This window comes from Phycodurus eques, chromosome 1 (genome assembly GCF_024500275.1).
Source record: "Phycodurus eques isolate BA_2022a chromosome 1, UOR_Pequ_1.1, whole genome shotgun sequence".
NCBI classification, from domain to species: domain Eukaryota; kingdom Metazoa; phylum Chordata; class Actinopteri; order Syngnathiformes; family Syngnathidae; genus Phycodurus; species Phycodurus eques.
The window spans coordinates 34,987,682-35,008,575 of NC_084525.1; the positions used below are offsets into that span (position 1 = coordinate 34,987,682).

Below are 20,894 nucleotides of genomic sequence, written 5' to 3' on the forward strand. Positions count from 1 at the left end.
GAGAAATCACTGCATGTCAGCGGCAAGGCTGAAAACCAACATTAAATGCTCTTGACCTTCGATCCCTCAGGCGGCACTGCATCAAAAACTGACATCAATGTGTAAAGAATATCACCACATGGGCTCAGGAACACGTCAGAAAACCAATGTCAGTAAATACAGTTAGGCGCTACATCCGTAAGTGCAACTTGAAAATCTACTAAGCAAAGCAAAAGCCATTTATCAACAACACCCAGAAACGCCGCTGCCATCCAAGCAACGTGTTTCATGGACGCCCCTGCTTATTTCAGCAAGACAATGCCAAACCACATTCTGCACGTGTTACAACAGCGTGGCTTCGTAGTAAAAGAGTGCGGGTACTAGACCTGTCTCCCATTGAAAATGTGTGGCGCATTATGAAGCGTAAGATACGACAACAGAGACCCCGGACTGTTGAACAGCTGAAGCTGTACATCAAGCAAGAATGGGAAAGAATTCCACCTACAAAGCTTCAACAATTAGTGTCCTCAGTTCCCAAACATTTATTGAATGTCGTTAAAAGAAAAGGTGATGTAACACAGTGGTTTGAACATTCAATATCTTGTCTTTGTAGTGTATTCAATTAAATATAGGTTGAACATGATTTGGAAATCATTGTATTCTGTTTTTATTTATGTTTAACACAACATCCCAACTTCATTGGAATTGGGGTTGTAATATAATATAATATAATATAATATAATGCAGCTGTATTTGGGGGCACAAGCCGGTGCAAACTGTAGTCTGGCCCCTAGCCCAGATAAATACAGAGAGTTCGGTCAGAAAGGGCATCCAGTTTAAAACTTTGCCAAACTAATCTGAGCGTTCATCCAAAGAATTCCATACCGGATCGGCCATGTCCGAAACAATGTCCCCAGTGAGGATAAGTGGTAAAGAAAATGGATGGATGGATGGATGGATGTATAATGTAATTAATGGCTATGCCTCACAGGTGAAAGAGAAATTCTGGAAGGAGCTAGACAAAGTAGTTTTGAGCATCCCAGACAGAGAGAGAATTGTGATTGGTGCAGATTGTAATGGACATGTTGGTGAAGGAAACAGGGGTGATGAAGAAGTAATGGGTAAATTCGACATCCAGGAATGGAACTTGGAGGGACAGATGGTGGCAGACTTTGCAAAAAGGATGGAAATAGCTTTAGTGAACACTTTTTTCCAGAAGCGGCAGGAACATAGGGTGACCTACAAGAGTGGAGGTAGAATCACGCAGGTGGATTACATCTTGTGCAGACGATGTAATCTGAAGGAGGTTACTGACTGTAAGGTAGTAGTAGGTTCTAGCCAAAGAAACGATTTCCTCTTAATTCTTATCACAATTTGTGGTTGCCGATTCAATTCAAGGACGATACTGGATCATTTTGAACGATCCGATATGAAACGATTCAGGGTCTGGAAATCAATTCAGTAACTTTTTAGCCAAAAATTAACCCAGTGTGACTGTGGAACAAATACCAGAATCCTCGACAGTGCAGGTGCAATTTCCTGGATTCCCGTTGTTTATTGTAAGGGAATCAGGTAAAATTAATGAATTAAATATAAAGATTTTCTTGCTGTTGCAACTTATTGGTATTTATATTATTTCAGCTATGGTTGTATTGGTTCAGCTATTTTTTTCCTTGAAAAGCGATGTACAGTACATCTGCTTTAATTGGTGTTAGAATTATGAGTGTCCTTGGAAAAATGCCTCCACTGTTAGGCGTCCCTGGACCCAAAAGGTTTGAGAATCCCTGTTCTAAACAGTGAAATACTAATGGCTAGAAATTAAGCTTCATGAGGTTTCAACAAGGAAAAGCTTTTAGGAATAGTGTTACTACTACATAGAACTAGTAAACAAGTAACAAACCTGTCCAGTAGTTGACGTTTTCGCTCGTTCTCCTCTTTTGTCCCTCCTCATACGCTGCTGTTGTACTTTCAAAAGCTTGAAATATTTCTTCCACAGCCACACTTGATCGCGCATTCAGCAACACTCTCAGCATTTTTACTGTACACATTTCCACACGGTAATCACATTCACAACACTTTACACACACAGTTGGTCTCTGCTGAGTGATGTATTGATCAAAAACACATCTATGTAGGCTAGGCTAGGCAAGGCAAGGGAAAGTGTTAAAAACACACACGCACACACATACTGTGGTATCTTGGTCCACCCACTGGGGGCACTATGGAGAGGAATGTATAGATTTCAGGATACGAAGACCAAAAGAGACGAAAAAGAATTTAGCATTGTACATATACAACACATACATACCTCAGTATAAGGTCTCCCGTGTGTAAAGCCAATGCGTTATTTCCTAGTATTGATAAAATTAAAGTGTTGACAAGGAGTCAAAAAAAGGACCAAATGCATGATTAAGAGGTTTTGAAAAAAACAATATATTTATTAATTTATCACCAGGCGTCTTTTAAAGTTCAAGCAAAATTCACTGCAATGCAGGAATTACACTATACACAATAGCCAGAGTAACAAGAAGGAAAAAAAACAGCAAGCCTGGAAAAAACAAAACAAGAAAAGTACCAACTTAGAAACTCAGCGCGGCTGGTATCAGCTAAGGGCAAGAGTAGCAACAAAATTTTAAGCAAAAATTAGAGACAAAATCACACTCAGGAATCTCAATAAACTAAATAGCATGGACTCTTGGTAACATGAAAAGGGTCAGGCTTATTACAAATGTCGGTTCAGGACTAGGCCGGCTGCAACACAATCTGACAAAAGATAGGGGTAGACGCAGACTATTTATACACAGGGGAATGGGACAGAGGCGGAGACAATCACCATAACGAGGAGACACGAGGGCAGGATATAGAGCTTCTGCAACAAGAGGTAGCAATTACTACAAAATAAAAGCTGACATAACCACAAGACTAAACTCAGAACTTAACATAACATAACAGAGACACGACAGGGATTACCTTTTAAAACTATTTAAATTGATACATTTTCATCTGAAAGGCTAACTAGCCAAGCACAATTCGATCCAATTGGATTGCAGCAATATAAATCGATAGATCAATATAATGAATGAGTTGTTACACCCCAAATATTCATCAATTCCCGTACCACTTATCCTCACTGGAGTCGCTGGTGTGCCAGAGCCTACCAGGCCGGATTTGAACCCGAGTCCTCAGAACTGTGAGGCAGATGTGCTAACCAGTTGTGCGCCGGGGCCACCACCACTCTGTGTGTGTGTGTGTGTGTGTGTGTGTGTGTGTGTGTGTGTGTGTGTGTGTGTGTGTGTGTGTGTGTGTGTGTGTGTGTGTGTGTGTGTGTGTGTGTGTGTGTGTGTGTGTGTGTGTGTGTGTGTGTCACTATATACAGTATAGGTGATTAAAGATGACCAACACGTCATGCTTGACTAGTTGGGCTTGTATGACAACAACAACAATAAACCAAGGATGAACCAAATCATACAACGACACACTTATGCAACATTATGTAATGATTTTGACTTCTAAAATTAGTGCTTCAAATTAAGTTGCTGACTTGTAATAAAGACAATACGGTCTCTTTTGTTGACAAAGTGATCCCTGATCACTTTATTTAGTGGTCGATAATCATATTAAAAAGGCTAGGACACCAGCCATGTTGTGTTAGCACGAGTGTTGGTGCTAAATGATCTGTTTTGTGTTTTAATTATACAAAGTTAAACAGTAAAATAATCGAGGAATGTCTGATTAAAAACAGGCTGATGAAAAGCACTTTGTTGATTATATACCACCCCGTGTGATTGTCATTTTAAGCTACTCCTTGGGCTGCCTCACTGTACAGATCCTCTGGCACAAATTTGCATATTGAACCAAATGCTCCCCACCAGGGACAAATACATCAGTGTGCAGCAATTATGAATTTCTGTCCCTCAGTGAGTAATTATGTCTTGTGTGTCCATTGAGCTGGAGATCCTAGCAACAGATGTTTATTCATTTCATTGTCTCTGTGGCGGTCCAAATGCTAATAGTTTCCTCAGTTTATTTGTGCTACAGGAAAACAGAAATACATATCAACTGTAAATATAAAAATTGATTAATGGAAATGTAGCATATTTGCACTGCTTGCAGTTTTCAAACAAATAGCCCGAAAATGACTTTATTATGACTAAGAGGCAACGCAGGCTTGCCTAACATGACTGAATGACAATTGCTGTATAAAAGAAGATAAGCAGCTAAATAGTGCCAAAGAGGGATGGAGGGCAAAGCTCTGGGATATTTTGTTTTGTGACGATAAAGAGAATTTGTGTTACCCTTGCTTGTATTTCTAGGGTAGTACTTGGGGATTGACTGTAGGTGGTTGCGTATATAAAACATGTTTTTGGACGTGCAGAGATGGAGCTCACAGCGCTTTGTGCAGTAACAGCCACTGCCTGCAAATATGAAGTTGACTTAAATGATTTCCAATTTCCAACAGTAAGAAACAAGAACCACTGTATGGATGCTTCTGGGGCGGCACGGTGGACGACTGGTTAGAGCGTCTGCCTCACAGTTCTGAGGACTGGGGTTCAATCCCCGGCCCCGCCTGTGTGGAGTTTGCATGTTCTCCCCGTGCCTGTGTGGGTTTTCCCAGGGCACTCCGGTTTCCTCCCACATCCCAAAAACATGCATGCTAGGTTAATTAAAGACTCTAAATTGCCCGTAGGTGTGAATGTGAGTGCGGATGGTTGTTTGTTTGTATGTGCCCTGCGATTGGCTGGCAACCAGTTCAGGGTGTACCCCGCCACCTGCCCGATGATAGCTGGGATAGGCTCCAGCACGCCCGCGACCCTAGTGAGGAGAAGCGGCTCAGAAAATGGATGGATGGATGGGTGGTTGGATGGATGCTTCTGGAAGGTGTAAAACAGAGTTAGAAAGAAAGGCAAGATGGAACACTCTTGACAATTACTATTGGAAAGACATTGATGGTCAAGTTAGTGTGAATACTGTGGAGGAGATGGGAGGGGAATACATTTGGGGATGTCTGGTTTGTTTTTCAGTGATTCTCTTTCTGATCATGGGATGTTTGCTAGCCGGTTTGTGATCGTCTCACAATATTAATGTGATATTTGGCTGCAGAAGTCATCATGGTTGGACATGAGCCTTGATGGTCAATCAGAGAACGGATCTGAGCCTGCTGAAGACTAACACCACAGGACATCACCTTCTGCCACCATTACATTCCCTCACACCAAGACTTGACCTCAGGTGCGCCTGTGTCACAGAGACATATGGACACCACCTTTCATGTCATCGGCCATATGTTGCCATTCTGGGTGTCATTAACCTGACCTGTTGACATGGATGGCTCCTCCACTTCTCATGCACATTGAAGATGATATGAGACTACAACAAAAGTCAAAATAGATGATTAACTCAACATGACCATAGTGGATGTAGATGCTGACATTTGATCAATGCTGCCTTCTTAAGCAATAATTAAGCCTGCTTACATATTAAGCTGAGTTTGCTTGAAATTCATCAAGTGATGTAATGTCCATATTTTCTCACTTATGACTACATCCATTCTCAATCCCGCTTATCCTGGGTAGAGTTGCGGGGTCTGTTGACTTAAGGGAAAAGGTGAACGACACCCTGAACTGGTCAAAAGTCGGTCGCGGGCCGCACACAGACATGGGCAACCATTTGCACACACAATCTCCCCGCCACTGAGGGAGAACTGAACCCAGGCTCCCTGCACCAAAGTCAGACGAGTGTACCTCTACACCATCAGTGACCCACTTATGACTCATTTGGTGAAGATAAATAATGTTATGTAGCTACTCAAGTTAATAGCACAAAATTCTGTTTTTAAAGTGAACACGTAAAAATGTGTTTCACTGGAACAAGGTGACACACTGTATGGATTCCCACATCTGCTATGTTTCTCACACCTTTTAATTGGCTTTTTCATTTTTAATCCACAAAGATTTCACACTCTCGATTTGCTGTCAGGTTTACCTGTCTCCCATTGATTATATCTCTACACCAGTTTTTTAAATACTATTTGAAGTTAACTGTGACAAAATGTTGTTATTTTCAGTGTGGCCCACTTTATAAATGGAACCCCATAGTAAATTTTGTCTCGTGAGGTTAAAATGTGAACAGCATGGTTAAGAGGACTCTTTAAATATACATTCAATATACATCATACATTTGTTGTGAATTTTGCCATTCAGCTCTTTGTTAGGGGGTGAAAAGTTATGGAAAAAGTACTGAAAAATTAAATAGTTGGAGGTGCTTTCAAATGTTTAGAGCAGGTCTACTTAAGTATAATGCATTTCAAATTCACTTTAAATGCATCTGAAATTACACCCGAAACCCAAGTATGCCTAGCTTTTTGTGAGTAGTGCCAGCCACATATTGGCATATATACACAGTTGTCAACCAAGAGCTATCATTCACAAGTGAAAGTCAAATTAATGCTAAACTCTCTTCAACTCACATTATTTTTCACATTAATTGACTTTGACTCATGCATACTGCGGATGCAAACATTTGGCTGGAAGTTCTCAGGGAGAAATACTGTAGCTCTTTGTGAAATGCAGATTAAACTAAGCTTTCATTTGGGGACGGGAAGGGGAAAAGAATCACACCAAGACTTGAGTTTGACTTAATCCTGCATGTGTAAATTGTCTTGCATTATAACAAAAGGCACGTTAGTTTGAGATAACAGAAACAATTGCAGGGATATCTATTTCAGTGTGTCAAACTATTAACAATACATTCTCCTGGAACGAAATGTTGTACTTTATGGTGTGAGGGGTTCATTAGTTAATGTACTGACATTTTATTATTGTAAACTGTGTGACTGTGGAACGTTTAAAATATCAGAAAGAAGGAAGCATTCTGTGTTTTTATCAGGAATGGTTTATCTGCAGTTGAAGCGGTTGTCATGGTGACGCTTACCCACAGTTTCTGCTGATTGAAATGAGGATGTGGCTGTGAGACGCCTCTCAATGTTGGGTTAATTGCCCCAGGACAATAATAATAACTAGCATCCCTGTGTGTTTTTTAATTTGTGAGATAGGGGAGATTCATCTTAACTCAGTGATGTACAATAGGACTACATGTTGTGTCAGGTTGCGAAATAAATACACTGTAAAACTGTAAACTGTAATAGCACAGTAAAAATGTAAATACAGTGGAGCCTTGAGTTACTTTTTTGAATTGAATTTGTTCTGTGACACCGTTCTCAAACTGAAGTGTTCGCAAACCGAGATAATGTTTCTCATTGAAATGAATGGAAATGCAATTAATCCACTCCAGCCACAGCACGATGTAATATTTGCCTTATATTGATCGTTGTGTGGTTTAAAATAAATACTGTGCAATATAGAAATAGTTGAAAACCCAATTTCTGATGATGAAAAAACAATGGCTTCGCTAGCAAATCTCTGTGGAGTGTCTTAGCCTCTTTGGCTACAGTAATGTTTACGTTCACTATGGTTACTGCTAGGTCTAAATGCCTGATACCTCCCACAATGAAGGGACGATTTTGCATTCCATTGTGGGATGTGGTGACCATTTTAGGCAAAAGAAAAACAACGATACTTGAAACACAGAGCCAATGATGTTTATGTGTCGCGAGAAAAAAACAATGTCCTGAGCCTTTCGTGGCCATGACAAGCCTGTTGGTAAACCGAAAATAGCATGTAACCCGAGGTAATTTTTCTTTTAAAAAAATTGTTCCTGAACTGAATTGTTCGTAAACCGGGTCGTTCATAAACCGAGGTTCCACGCTACATTTCCTCCACCCCCATTGATGGGTGTTAATCCATTAATTTACAGTCGCATCATGGTACAAACTACGTTTTTAGGGTATTTCAGTGCGAATGAACAATGTAGCTTTTATACGACCCTAGTGAGGATAAGCGGTACGGAAAATGGATGAATGGATGGATAAAACATTTTTGAAAAGTCACAATTCTGCAACAATTATGATAGTTCAATAACGTATTTACTGTACGTATTTACAATCTTTTTTTCTGGATCCGTTTCATAGTCTTTAAAATCGAACAGACTAAATTTGTCTCTGAATAATCTCTTACAAACAGGCTATAATATCTTCCATGTATCCATTTTTTTATACTGCTTGGGTGTGCTGGAGCCTCTGCTATCTGACTTTGGGTGAGAGGTGGGGTTAACCCTGAACTGAATGCCACTCGGTTGCATAGCACTTACAGTTTAGACAAACAACCATTTTCACTAACATTCATATGGAGGTTTTAGTGTTCAATTACCCTAAAATGAAGTATTTTGGAATGTGGGAGGAAGCTCGAACCCCGATTCTCAGAACTGTGATGCAAACGGGCTAGACAAGATCTTTAAAATAGTAGTTTTTGTTTGATCAAGAATATGCTACTGTATTCTTCATTTGAGGTCAGTGTTTCTGTTTGGCTAGTATTCACATAAAATGGACCTAACAGCTGTAATTTCTTAACTCATTCTGTTTGCCTTAAGGGAGTGTTTCAGTTTAACAGTGCAATCATTCTTTGGAAAGCCCTGTTTTTTTTTTTTTTTTTTTAAATCTTACAAATGAAGTATCTGGAGCTGTTTTATCTTAGTGATGAGAATTTCAATAGTGTTGCATGACAATGAGGTCACACTTTTAAAGTGAACAATTGCATTAGCAGTTATGACGACTGCCTTTATTTCTATCCATCCTTCTTCCGGCTTTATTATTTACAACCCCAATTCCAATGAAGTTGGGACGTTGTGTTAAACATAAATAAAAACAGAATCCAATGATTTGCAAATCATGTTCGACCTATATTTAATTGAAAACACGACAAAGATACGATAGTTAATGTTTAAACTGATGCACTTGATTGTTTTTAGCAAATAATCATTAACTTAAAATTTTATGGCTGCAACTCATTCCAAAGAAACTGGGACAGGGTCATGTTTACCACTGTGTTCCATCACCTTTTCTTTTCACAACATTCAATAAACGTTTGGGAACTGAGGACACTAATTGTTGAATCTTTGTAGGTAGAATTCTTTCCCATTCTTGCTTGATGTACAGCTTAATTTACGCTTCATAATGCTCACACATTTTCAATGGGAGACAGGTCTGGACTGCAGGCAGGCCAGTCTAGTACCTGCACTCTTTTACTACGAAGCCACGCTGTTGTAACACATGCAGAATGTGGTTTGGCATGGTCTTGCTGAAATAAGCAGGGGCGTCCATGAAAAAGATGTTGCTTGGATGGCAGCATTTGTTTCTCTAAAACCTGTATGTACCTTTCAGCATTAATGGTGCCTTCACAGATGTGTAAGTTACCCATGCCATTGGCACTAAAACAGCCCCACACAATCACAACATTCCAGATGGTTCTTTTCCTCTTTTTCCTGGAGGACACGACATCCACAATTTTCAAAAACAATTTGAAATGTGGACTCGTTGGACCACAGAACACTTTTCCACTTTGCATCAGTCCATCTTAGATGAGCTCGGGCCCAGAGAAGCCGGCGGCGTTTCTGGGTGTTGTTGATAAATCGCTTTTGCTTTGCATAGTAGAGTTTCAATTTGCACTTACAAATGTAGCGCCAAACTGTATTTACTGACATTGGTTTTCTGAAGTGTTCCTGAGCCCATGTGGTGATATCCTTTACACATTGATGTCGGTTTTTGATGCAGTGCCGCCTGAGGGATCGAAGGTCATGGGGATTCAATGTTGGTTTTCGGCCTTGCCGCTTACATGCAGTGATTTCTCCAGATTCTCTGAACCTTTTAATTATATTATGGACCGTAGATGATGAAATCCCTAAATTCCTTGCAATTGTACATTGAGGAACATTGTCCTTAAACTGTTTGACTCTTTTCTCACGCACTTGTTTGCAAAGAGGTGAACCTTGTCCCATCTTTGCTTGTGAATGACTGAGCCATTCAGGGAAGGCCCTTTTATACCCAATCATGGCACCCACCTGTTCCCAATTAGCCTGTTCACCTGTGGGATGTTCCAAACAGGTGTTTGATGAGCATTCCTCAACTTTGTCAATCTTTTTTTCCACCTGTCCCAGCTTTTTTGGAATGTGTTGCAGCCATAAAATTAAAGGTTAATGATTATTTGCTAAAAACAATAAAGTTTATCAGTTTGAACATGAAATGTCTTGTCTTTGTAGTGTATTCAATTAAATATAGGTTGAACATGACTTGCAAATCATTGTATTCTGTTTTTATTTATATTTAACACAACTTCCCAACTTAATTGGAATTGGGGTTGTAGAATTAAGCTAAGAAGCACTCAGAATAGCATGAATAATTTTGGACAGTTACTTTGATTCCTGTCAAATTCTCAGTTTACTATAATGGCTGCTGCCTTTCATGCAGATTTCGTGGGTTCGGTTCCCAAGCAGTCCCTCAATACCCAGCCAAAGCCAGTTATGGGTGAGTTATGTCATGAAGTGTACCCACTGTAAAAACTGTGCCAAATAAATCATCACTGTGGTGCTTTCAGAGTAGCACCTTATAGGCTCACTGCATGGTCCAAGTGAGACAATTCAGAATTTTTGCTCCCAAGTGGCACAATTGGGATATGCGCCATGGCAACATAAGGAGAGAAAAAAACAAAAAAACAAATGGAACCGGATAGCTTAAGTTTGGAATCAGGCCTCTTATGAATGTGGATAAAATTCGGTGCATATTGGATATGTGTCGATGTGAGTGTAGTATAAACAGAACAGATTGGATCTTTTCCATCAATACAAGCCTTATGTCATTGAAATATGCTGATTGGTGATGCATAAACATCAGTGGCTAGCTGCATATTTGGCACCTGGGCCTTCTGTGGGGACTTAACTGAGTTCATCCACCTCTTATTACCACCACGATCACATCACTATTATAGAAACCATCAATACTGGTGTGTCAGAAAAGTTCCAGGTCTGAAGGCACAAAAGATATACAGTATTTCAAATGCATACTACAAACTACAAGTTTTCCCCGTGGAAGTAACCCTCTGTAGTCTAAGAAAATTTGCTAGCCTTCTCTGCCACGCCTTTATGCACTCCATTTCTTACAGGATCCGCCACAGCTTCATCGTCACAGCCATCTTGATGTCGTTCGGTCTCCAAAACAGATTCCCTTATGACTTCCTTGAGCTTGGGAAAGAGGAGAAAATCCCACAAAGTCAGGTTAAGTGAGTAAAGATGTTGCTCCAGCATGGCAATGTTCTTCTTGGCCAGGAACTGTCAGATGCTCAAGGCATTGGGAGCAGGCGCGTTGCGATGGTGAAGCAGCCACAAATTATCCTGCCACAACTCTGTGCTGCAGGTTCCTCTTTGTAGCCGTGCTGCTGGTTGATTGTCTGGCCCACATTGATCAGGAAAACTCATAGTTTTTATCTTTTGTGAAACAAGTCCTAGAAATCTATGAGGGTACAGTGCTATAACATATATAATCATGCCACTAAGTACTGCAATCAGTAGTATGCACTAATAGTCAGTCGTGCAGTGTGATTTCCAAGGACTGCAAAATAACTGACTCCTTCCATTGATATGCCCCTAAAATTCAAGGACTTCCCCCTTACATCACATTGTTCCGTCTCTCTGGGGAGTGTTACTGAGCAACCAGGTCACACTGACCTGTTGGTTGTGTACTATATCTATGTTGAGAATTCAGGGAGGGAATTAATCTCTTAGCCATCAGCTACACCTCACTGACCTCATATGTCCTTGTTTCTATTCCTTCTGAAAGCACACCTGTACACACAACTGCTGCATAATTCACAACAGGAGTGGGACAGCTGTTGTGCAAGAGTGGCAGCTCATGTGTTACTACTGTTCATCTCAGGAGACTTGAGGGGAAAATGCTGGATGACTTGCAGACAGCGGCATGGTGGACGACTGGTTAGAGCGTCTTCCTCACAGTTCTGAGTTCAAATCCCGGCCCCGCCTTTGTGGACTTTCCATGTTCTCCCCGTGCCTGTGTGGGTTTTCTCCGGGCACTCCGGTTTCCTCCCACATCACAAAAACATGCATGGTAGGTTAATTGAAGACTCTGAATTGCCCGTAGGTGTGAATGTGAATGGTTGTTCGTTTATATGTGCCCTGTGATTGGCTGGCAACCAGTTCAGGGTGTACCCCGCCTCCTGCCTGATGATAGCTTGGATAGGCTCCAGCACTCCCGCGACCCTTGTGAGGAGAAGCGGCTCAGAAAATGGATGGATGGATGAATAACATACTAAGACACGAGCTGCAATGCTGCTGGCACGCTGTATGGCCGTATGTACTTCCTTTGTTTTACAGCCACTGCCATTTTGACTTACTGCGCATGCGGATATGCGCAGTTGTACAGTAGCTATTGTAGTCACGCAGCTGATCATAGAACACGGATGCACGTAGCCGTCTCCCCAGAGACAATAATCTCTGCGGAATAAGGCGTCCGATGGACATGCCCGAGGAGCTGGATGGACTTTCATGACTGCGACCTTGGCAGAATGAATGGGTGAAAATTGTCCAAGAGTAATTCATCACATCATGGCAGACGATTGCTAGCAGCTAGCAATCAGTTATTCTATGAAAATGCGATGCTATGACTTACTTTTTCTCCCTTAATTTCTGAAGTGACATTAAACAGGGCGGCACGGTGGCCGACTGGTTAGAGCGTCTACCTCACAGTTCTGAGGTCCGGGGTTCAATCCTGGGCCCCGCTTGTGTGGAGTTTGCATGTACTCCCCGTGCCTGCGTGGGTTTTCTCCGGGCACTCCGGTTTCCTCCCACATCCCAAAAACATGAATGGTAGGTTAATTGAAGACTCTAAATTGCCCATAGGTGTGAATGTGAGTGTGAATGGTTGTTTGTTTGTATGTCCCCTGCGATTGGCTGGCAACCAGTTCAGGGTGTACCCCGCCACCTGCCCGATGATAGCTGGGATAGGCTCCAGCACGCCCGCGACCCTAGTGAGGAGAAGCGGCTCAGAAAATGGGTGGATAGTTTAATACAGTGACAACATTTTTGTACTTTCCACCACTGTCAGTTTCAAAGAACTTACAAGAGGAAATGTGCTTTTTAAATTTTTTGAAGGAGCATCTGTGAATTAATAGTCTCTCTGCTAGTTGTGAAAGTGTGTGTGTGATCCCCCTCCATGCACTGAGCCACTCTCATTAGTATGGGTGTCAGCCTCTCTCCTTCAGCTCAACCTGCCATGCCACTACTGTAGTAGAGCTGCTTGCCTAACTGCCGCATTGTCCCTGGATGGCTGATGAGAGGCAGCCGCTGCTGTTTCCTTCCAAGGATGAGTGAAATGTCCTCATTAGACTGAAGGAGATGTTTGAATGAAGGATGACACGATTCATATGTATACAGTATATACAGTGAACACCCGCTATACCACGGTTGATATTTTGCGCCTCTGGTATTTTGCAGATCTTTACGTAATAGTTTTTATTGCTTTTTACAGGAATAGGCAAGTCCGAATTTAGATTTTCGCACCTTGCCACATACCAGGAAGCACTGCGCTCTCCTTGATGTAGATGCAGCGTAGGTAAACGAAAGAGAAGCAGAGAAGGTCTCCTACTAAGAAATACAGTAATATATACAGTATTGTAATATATAACTGTATTGTAATATATACAACTGTATTATAATATATACAATACAGTTGGGAAAAAAAGACATGCTTTTTTTTCTCAGTCTGACACAAAATCAGAGTAAACCTTTCCTGATTTAGGTCAATAAGGAGGCTTACGGCCATACTACCCTGAGAATCCCCGATCTCGTCCGATCTTGGAAGCTCAGCAGGGGCGGCCCTGGTTAGTACTTGGATGGGAGACCGCCTGGGAATACCAGGTGCTGTAAATTTAGGCCGGCATAGTAGGCGACTGGTTAGCACATCTGCCTCACAGTTCTGGGGAACGGGGTTCAAATCCTGGCCCCGGCTGTGTGGAGTTTGGATGTTCTACCCATGCTTGGGTGGGGTTTCCTCCCACATCCCAAAAACATGCGTGGTAGGTTGATTGAAGACTCTAAATTGCACATTGGTGTGAATGTGTGCGCGAATGGTTGTTTGTTTCTATGTGCCCTGCGATTGGTTGGCGACCGGTTCAGGGTGTGGTGTACCTCGCCTCCCACCCGAAGATAGCTGGGATAGGCTCCGGCAGCCCGCGACCCGAGTGAGGATAACCGGTAATGAAAATGGATGGATGGAGGTCAATAAGGATTACCAAAATTATTTCTATTTGCCAAATGCCAGGGATTTTTTTTGGACAATTTTTCATAACTTTCTTCAAAGCCAGAACTTTACATACATTTCATCAGTATTTGGTACCATTGAGTTTAAACTGTATGACTTTTGGATATCCTTCCAGAGGCTTCTCATAATAGTTGGCAGGAGTTTCGGCCCATTCTTCCTGACAGAACTGGTGTAACTGAGCCAAGTTTGTAGGCCGCCTTGCTCGCACATGCCTTTCAGGTCTACCCATAAATTTTAAACAGCATTGAGATCAGAGCTTCGTGATGTCAAAGTGACATCAACTTTGTTATCCTTAAGCCACTTTGTAACCCCCAAGCTTTAACTTCCTGGCTTATGTCTTCAGCTGTTGCGTCAGTATTTCCACCTAATATTCTTTCCTCATAATGCCATCTATTGTTTGAAGTGCCCCCTGTAGAAAAACAACCCCAGAACATGATGCGCCACCCGTGTACTTCAACGTAGGGTTGGTGATTGGCTTTTGTGATGGCTTTTTCCTCCAAACATAACGATGCTCATTATGGCCAAACAGTTTGATTTTAGTTTTGTCAGACCGTTGGACATATCCCCCAAAATTAAGATATTTTTCTCTGAGTGCATTTGCAAATTTAAAGGTCTCATATTTTGGCTATTTAGACCTCCAAAGAGTGACTCGCTAACATGGACCGTAAACACCTTGGTTTTGTCATACAAGTGTCCGGAAAAGACCCCTCTGACAGCTACTTCTGTTTGACCCAGTTTTGTATCCGCTTTGTCCATATTTGGCTAAGACCGCCCAATTTCCTCTGATTGGTTGCCTCTGTGTAGAACACCCACTTGTGAGAGCACGTGTTTGTTGTGTTGACAGCGCTGACTCGGGAGCGGAGAGGTAGGCAGAGAGCTTCGCTAGTGACGTAGATAAGCTTGACAAATTCAGAAGACCTGATTTCAGGCCTTTCAACAGAAAAACGTCTGGAACTCAGCAATGCGTGGACGACTAATTAATTAATTCATATTTCACATTGACTGAGGCACCATAGAAACAATATTACATCCCAAATAGTATAAATGGTTGGTTTGGTAAAATATGGCACCTTTAATGTCTTTTTTAGTAATTTGGGAGTAATGGCTTCTTCCTTGGAAAGTGGCTTTTCAGCCCATGTCAGTACAGAACTTGTTTCACTGTGGATAATGTCACACATTTACTAGCTTAAGACAGCATCTTCACCAAGTCTTTTGCTTTTATTCCTGGGTTGATATGCACATTTTGGACCAAAGCACATTCATCTCTGGGACACAGAACACGTCTCCTTCCTGAGCAGTATGATGACGAGACATTCCCATGGCGTGCGTATAATTGTTTAAACCGATGAACGTAGCACCTTCAGGCATCTGAAAATTTCACGCAAGGATGAACCAGACTTGTGCAAGTCCACAATTCTCCTCCTGATATCTTGGCTGATTTCTTTTGACTTTCCCATGATGTGACACAAAGTAGTAGTGTGTTTCAGGTGTGCCGTCAAATACCTCCACATTTTATGTCTCCAATTTCCTCAAATATTGTCAATAAACCTATCAGAAGCCAAACCAAAACCAAAGACACGACATCATCTTTTAGGTTATTCCAAATTGTTGAAAAGCATAGTATGTAAACTTCTGACTTTGAGGAAAGTAATGAAAAATTGCCTAAAAACACTGCTCTCATTATTCTGGAAATACATAATAATAATAATAATAATAATAATCCATCCATCCATCCTCTTCCGCTTATCGGGTCGGGTCGTCGGGGCAGTAGCTTTAGCAGGGAAGCCCAGACTTCCCGAGGCGATCCCCGGTCAGCCGTGAGACATAATCACTCCAGAGTGACCTGGCATCCCCGGGGGTCTCCTCCCGGTGGGACATGGCCCTTTCTGTTCGGCTACCTTTAGTGTTTCAAACTATATGTTAGCATTAATATGTCAATTTTATAACTGGGACTAACAAGTAAACAGCCTGAAGCAAGCTCACTGCCTCTTATTTGGACAACTATGCAAGTGAGAGAACTAAGGAATACTTTAAAAAGGGCTTTTTAATAGGTTAAAGTGAGTTTCAATAAATGTAAGACTGTTTAAAGCATGAGGGAGGGATAAAACCTTTTTAAAAAAAAAATTAAATTGCGATTGGCTGGAAACCAGTTCAGGGTGTACCGCGCCTCCTGATAGCTGGGATAGGCTCCAGCACGCCCGCGACCCTAGTGAGGAGAAGCGGCTAGGAAAATGGGTGGATGGATGGATGGCTAGTCTTTGTAATGCTTTTACTGTACATATTTGACTTTCATTTATGTCAATCAGTTTTTCTATAGCACACTAATTTATATTTTCACTGCTGTTTTGTTCTTTTCTGTAAGATTATGAATTGCTTACCATTGTGTTATCATTTCTGCCACTAACTGAAGTTGACAGTCAGGTCTGCCTTTTAGACCGCCTGGTGATTACATTCATGTAATAATTTCTAATTGCTCAGATATGATACAGCATAGCGTGCTGAAATGTTGTTAAGGACTAAGGATGGATGGATGGATATTTCAGCCCCTGAATGTATACTGAACAGTAATCCTTAACCTCACTACATGTCTGCTACAGTGACGAAAATATTATTGTTATAAGAGGAGGTTGAACCAATCATTTATTTTCTGAAGAATAAACTCAGACAAATCTGACACTAAATTAAATTGCTGCACATGTGAATAATAATGCCTAATCTCGTTGAGTGTATCGGGTTATTTACTCAAAATAAAAAGTGTCAGTTTGATCACTGCTATCTTCATAGTGCAGCCAAAGGTGGCAACTTTAACTGAATTATACTTTTTGCTTGATGTTCGAAGCACGTGAGAAAACACGGGGAAAGGGGGTAATAATATGAGCATGAAGAGATTCCTTTTCTGCGCATTCAAGGACATCAGCCTTTGTCCCTCCCTTGGGCCCTAGGATAAACCCTGCACAATATGCTGCCATGTCATCACTCTTGGCTTTCATTCATTCAGTCATCAGCTACATGACAGGAAGATGAAACCTAACAGCCTTTGCAAAGTCACCTGATTACGCAATGTTCCCTTTTTAGCTTTCACAGCATCAGCTCCCCGAGTCACGCTTTTCTTGCTTCCGAAGGCTACGCAGCACAAAGCGGGTTTGGGGGTGTGAAACTACCGGAGGAATTGATGTAATAAACACGTCCACGAAGCTTGGCTTTGCTGTGCTGTGATTGCTGGGACCCCGCTGCGCAGTTTGCCCTCTTCTGCTAAATCTAACTTCAAGACACCACTTCATTGTGGTTTCGCAGCCTCCCTCCCCCGCCTCCCACCTGCTCCATGTTACACTCGCAGTAGGGCTGGGAATTTTTCCCAGCATGACTCAGAGACACTGACACGCAGCTATTTTGTTCCTCATGTGCTCACTGTGAGACATATTGACATATTATCGAAGTGCTCCTGGTAATGCATTTGGTGCTCTCTGGATAAGAGGCTCATACATCAAGCTGCGACAGGTGAATCAAGCAGCAACATCACCTCATCACTTATATTCTCTCATTCATCCCTTACAATAATTTTTGTCAATGTTATGTCCATGTAGTTTTTACTGACTAGCTGTTATTTGTTACAATGTGCCGGCAGTTTGTTATTTTTAGTCCTCCATCCATCTATTCTCTCACATTCTACTTTCTCTCTCTATCGTTTCTCCTTGTCTGTCCCCTCTTATCAACCTCTGTTCCTTTAATATAAATTCTTCTTGCCATAGTGTCACACATAATAAAAAAAGACTGAATTTATAGGTACTGAATTGATAGGGCGGCACCACCGTGCCTGACTGGTGAGCACGTCTGCCTCACAGTTCTGAGGATCTGGGTTCGAATCCGGCCTCGCCTGTGTGGAGTTAGCATGTTCTCCCTGTACCTGAATCGGTTTTCTCCCGGTACTCCGGTTTCCTCTCACATCCCAAAAACATGCATGGTAGGTTAATTGAAGATTCTAAATTGCCCGTTGGTGTGAATTGTTTCTTTATATTATATTAGCAGAGGGATGCCAACAATTTTGTCCACATGTCGGTCCGTGAATATCAATCATCTTAATAATGCTAAGTGCATAAAGTTATTGAATTCATTATTTATTTGTAATAATAATAATAATCCATCCATCTTCTTTACCGCTTATCCTCACTAGGTTCGCGGGCGAGCTGGAGCCTATCCCAGCTATCTTCGGGCAGGAGGCAAGGTACACCCTGAACCGGTCGCCAGCCAATCGCAGGGCATAATAATAATTACTAATTAATTAATAAATTAATTAATCAGTGAATCTGCCAGGGCCCATGCTTTAAATAACTGATTGATACAATTTTATATTTACTGTTTGACCACAGTCACAGCCAGTTTTTCACACACTTCGCTTGAAAGTGAAACATGCACACGACCAGACTAACAAACATACGGGTCTATGTACCATCATAGCATAAAGTTACTGAATGGTTAATATCACAACATACAAAAGAATAGTGTTTTCTTCTCTTTGTAGACGGTTACGGTTAGGGGTTAAAGCCAACAGGAGCCCACTCCATCACTGGTTAAAAACATCTTAATAGGGATGCTTTAAATATGTAAATAACGTTATGCAGTTAATAATTGTTTTGATTGTATAAAACTCCTTTCTCCTTCTGCTTTATTTTATATTATGGACTTAAAATCTCATCTCTAAATTGATGAAAAGGTAACACTCAGATTATAATGTCCAATGATAATAACCTTTCAGAATGCTTGTGCACAACAGTTAGCCCTCAAGGCCTGTGTGTTTGTGCATTCGAGAAGACATGCCTATCACTTTAAACATCAGACTCGTGATGACCTTGTGTGGATTGATCCCAAGATTGATGTGAGCGTTATACTGTCCAGGCAGTAATGTTATGAACCCCTCTGTCTTTTGTCTGTTAGAATATATTGATCGATCTCCAATATACATTTCTAAAGGAAATTTGAGATCACCTTGAGATCTTTTTTGGCATCTGTTACTGTGGTTCTTATTGTCGTAAGAGAGGTCAGGTACTACTTTTAGTTCAATATAATGTTAGGAACCGTGTCTTGGATGTTGTTCTTATCAAAGTTCACTTTGATCTGTGATCTGATAGTAGTTTTTTACGTAACCTAAGTTAAATTGTAAGGGCATTCATTCTGTGTGAGATGGGTGAACCAAATTGTACAAGGAGTTACACAACATGTGATCTTGTATCTAGTTGACATTCTTAGAAATTATTATTATTATATTTCTTTTTGCTAAGTAGAGACAGCTAGCTACTTTGTTCATAGTACGCAACAGACAAGCAGAAATGTAACATTTGGACTTTTATAAAGAGTTACATGTTAATGCTAAGCTATGCTAATCAACTTGGTCCAAATGAAAATTATGATAAATTAGACAGTCAGACAAAAGAGACAAAACAGACTAAAATACGTAATTATTAATAGGAGGAAAGTACAGCACAATGAGCACACCCGCCTCACAGTTCAACTCTGGCCTTCCTGTGTAGAGTTTGCATGTTCTCACTATGGTTGTGTGGGTTTTTTACAAGTACTCCAGTTTCCTCTCAGTTCCAAAAACAAGTATGTTCGGTTAAATCCATCTATCCATTTTCCATACCTCTTATCCTCACCAGTGTTAGGCTTGCTGGAGCCTATCCCAGCTAACTTCGTGCGAGAGGCGGGGTACACCCTACTAAACTAACTAAAAACAGTTGGGTTAAAAATAAACCAAGTGGGTTAGTTTGACCCAAGCAGTCGGTTACACTCAGAAAACTAACCCAAGAAATTTGACCCCAAACAAACAACCAAGGAATTGGGTTAACAAAGCAGACATATAACCCAAAAAATGGTCAATCTCAGAAAACTAACCCAGAAATTTCACCCAACACAAATTACCCAGGAATTGGGTTAATGAAATAAATAACCCAACTGTTTTTACAATGTATAAGCAAACAACCATTCACACCTACAGACAATTTAGTCTTCAATCAACCCACCATACATGTTTTTAGAATGTGGGAAGAAACCGCAGTACCCCGAGAAAAACAACACAGACCCAGGGAGAACAAGCAAACTCCACACAGGGCAAGCCGGATTTGAACCCAGGTCCTCAGAACTGTGAGACAGGTGTGCTAACCAGTCGACCACTGTGCTGCCCTGTTAGGTTAAATGAAGACTCCAAATTGCCTATAGTTGTGAATGTAATGAGAGTAGTTGTCTGTGCAGTTTCGCCTCAAGTCAGGAGGGATCGGCTCCAGCTCACCTGTGACCCGCTATAGAAAACGGATGCCTGGATAACGGTGGTCAAGTGTGTGAGTGAATTAAGAGGGAATGGTCTTTGGCATAGTGCCCGATCATGGTGGTGTCTCAGATTGTGTCGACTGGTGGTGGCACGGCCTTCTCAAAGGACATCTGGACAGGCGCTAACTGTTATTGGTGAGATACATGATTGTCAAAATCGGTTTATTATATAAGCTGCAGAGTTGTGTGAGTCTAGCTTGTTCTTCATAATGGTCATACAGTAGCTAAATGAATGAATGAAACAAACTGCAAAGATTCCTGGTTAAACACTTTGCAATATCAGTGCATGGATGGATAGGCTAGACAAGTGATTCTCAAAGTGTGGTACTACTGTCGTACTACTAGTGTTATGCAGTCTTCCTCTAGTGGTATACGAAAG

The 20,894-nt window shown here is 41.3% G+C and overlaps 1 protein-coding gene and 1 pseudogene across 3 annotated transcripts in view; both read left to right on the plus strand.

Annotated features, from left to right (window-relative positions):
* The window catches only part of dlgap4a (discs, large (Drosophila) homolog-associated protein 4a), a 107,709-nt gene that overhangs the window by 8,261 nt on the left and 78,554 nt on the right, over positions 1-20,894 (plus strand). The window lies entirely within an intron of this gene.
* On the plus strand, positions 13,688-13,806 carry LOC133414213 (5S ribosomal RNA; annotated as a pseudogene).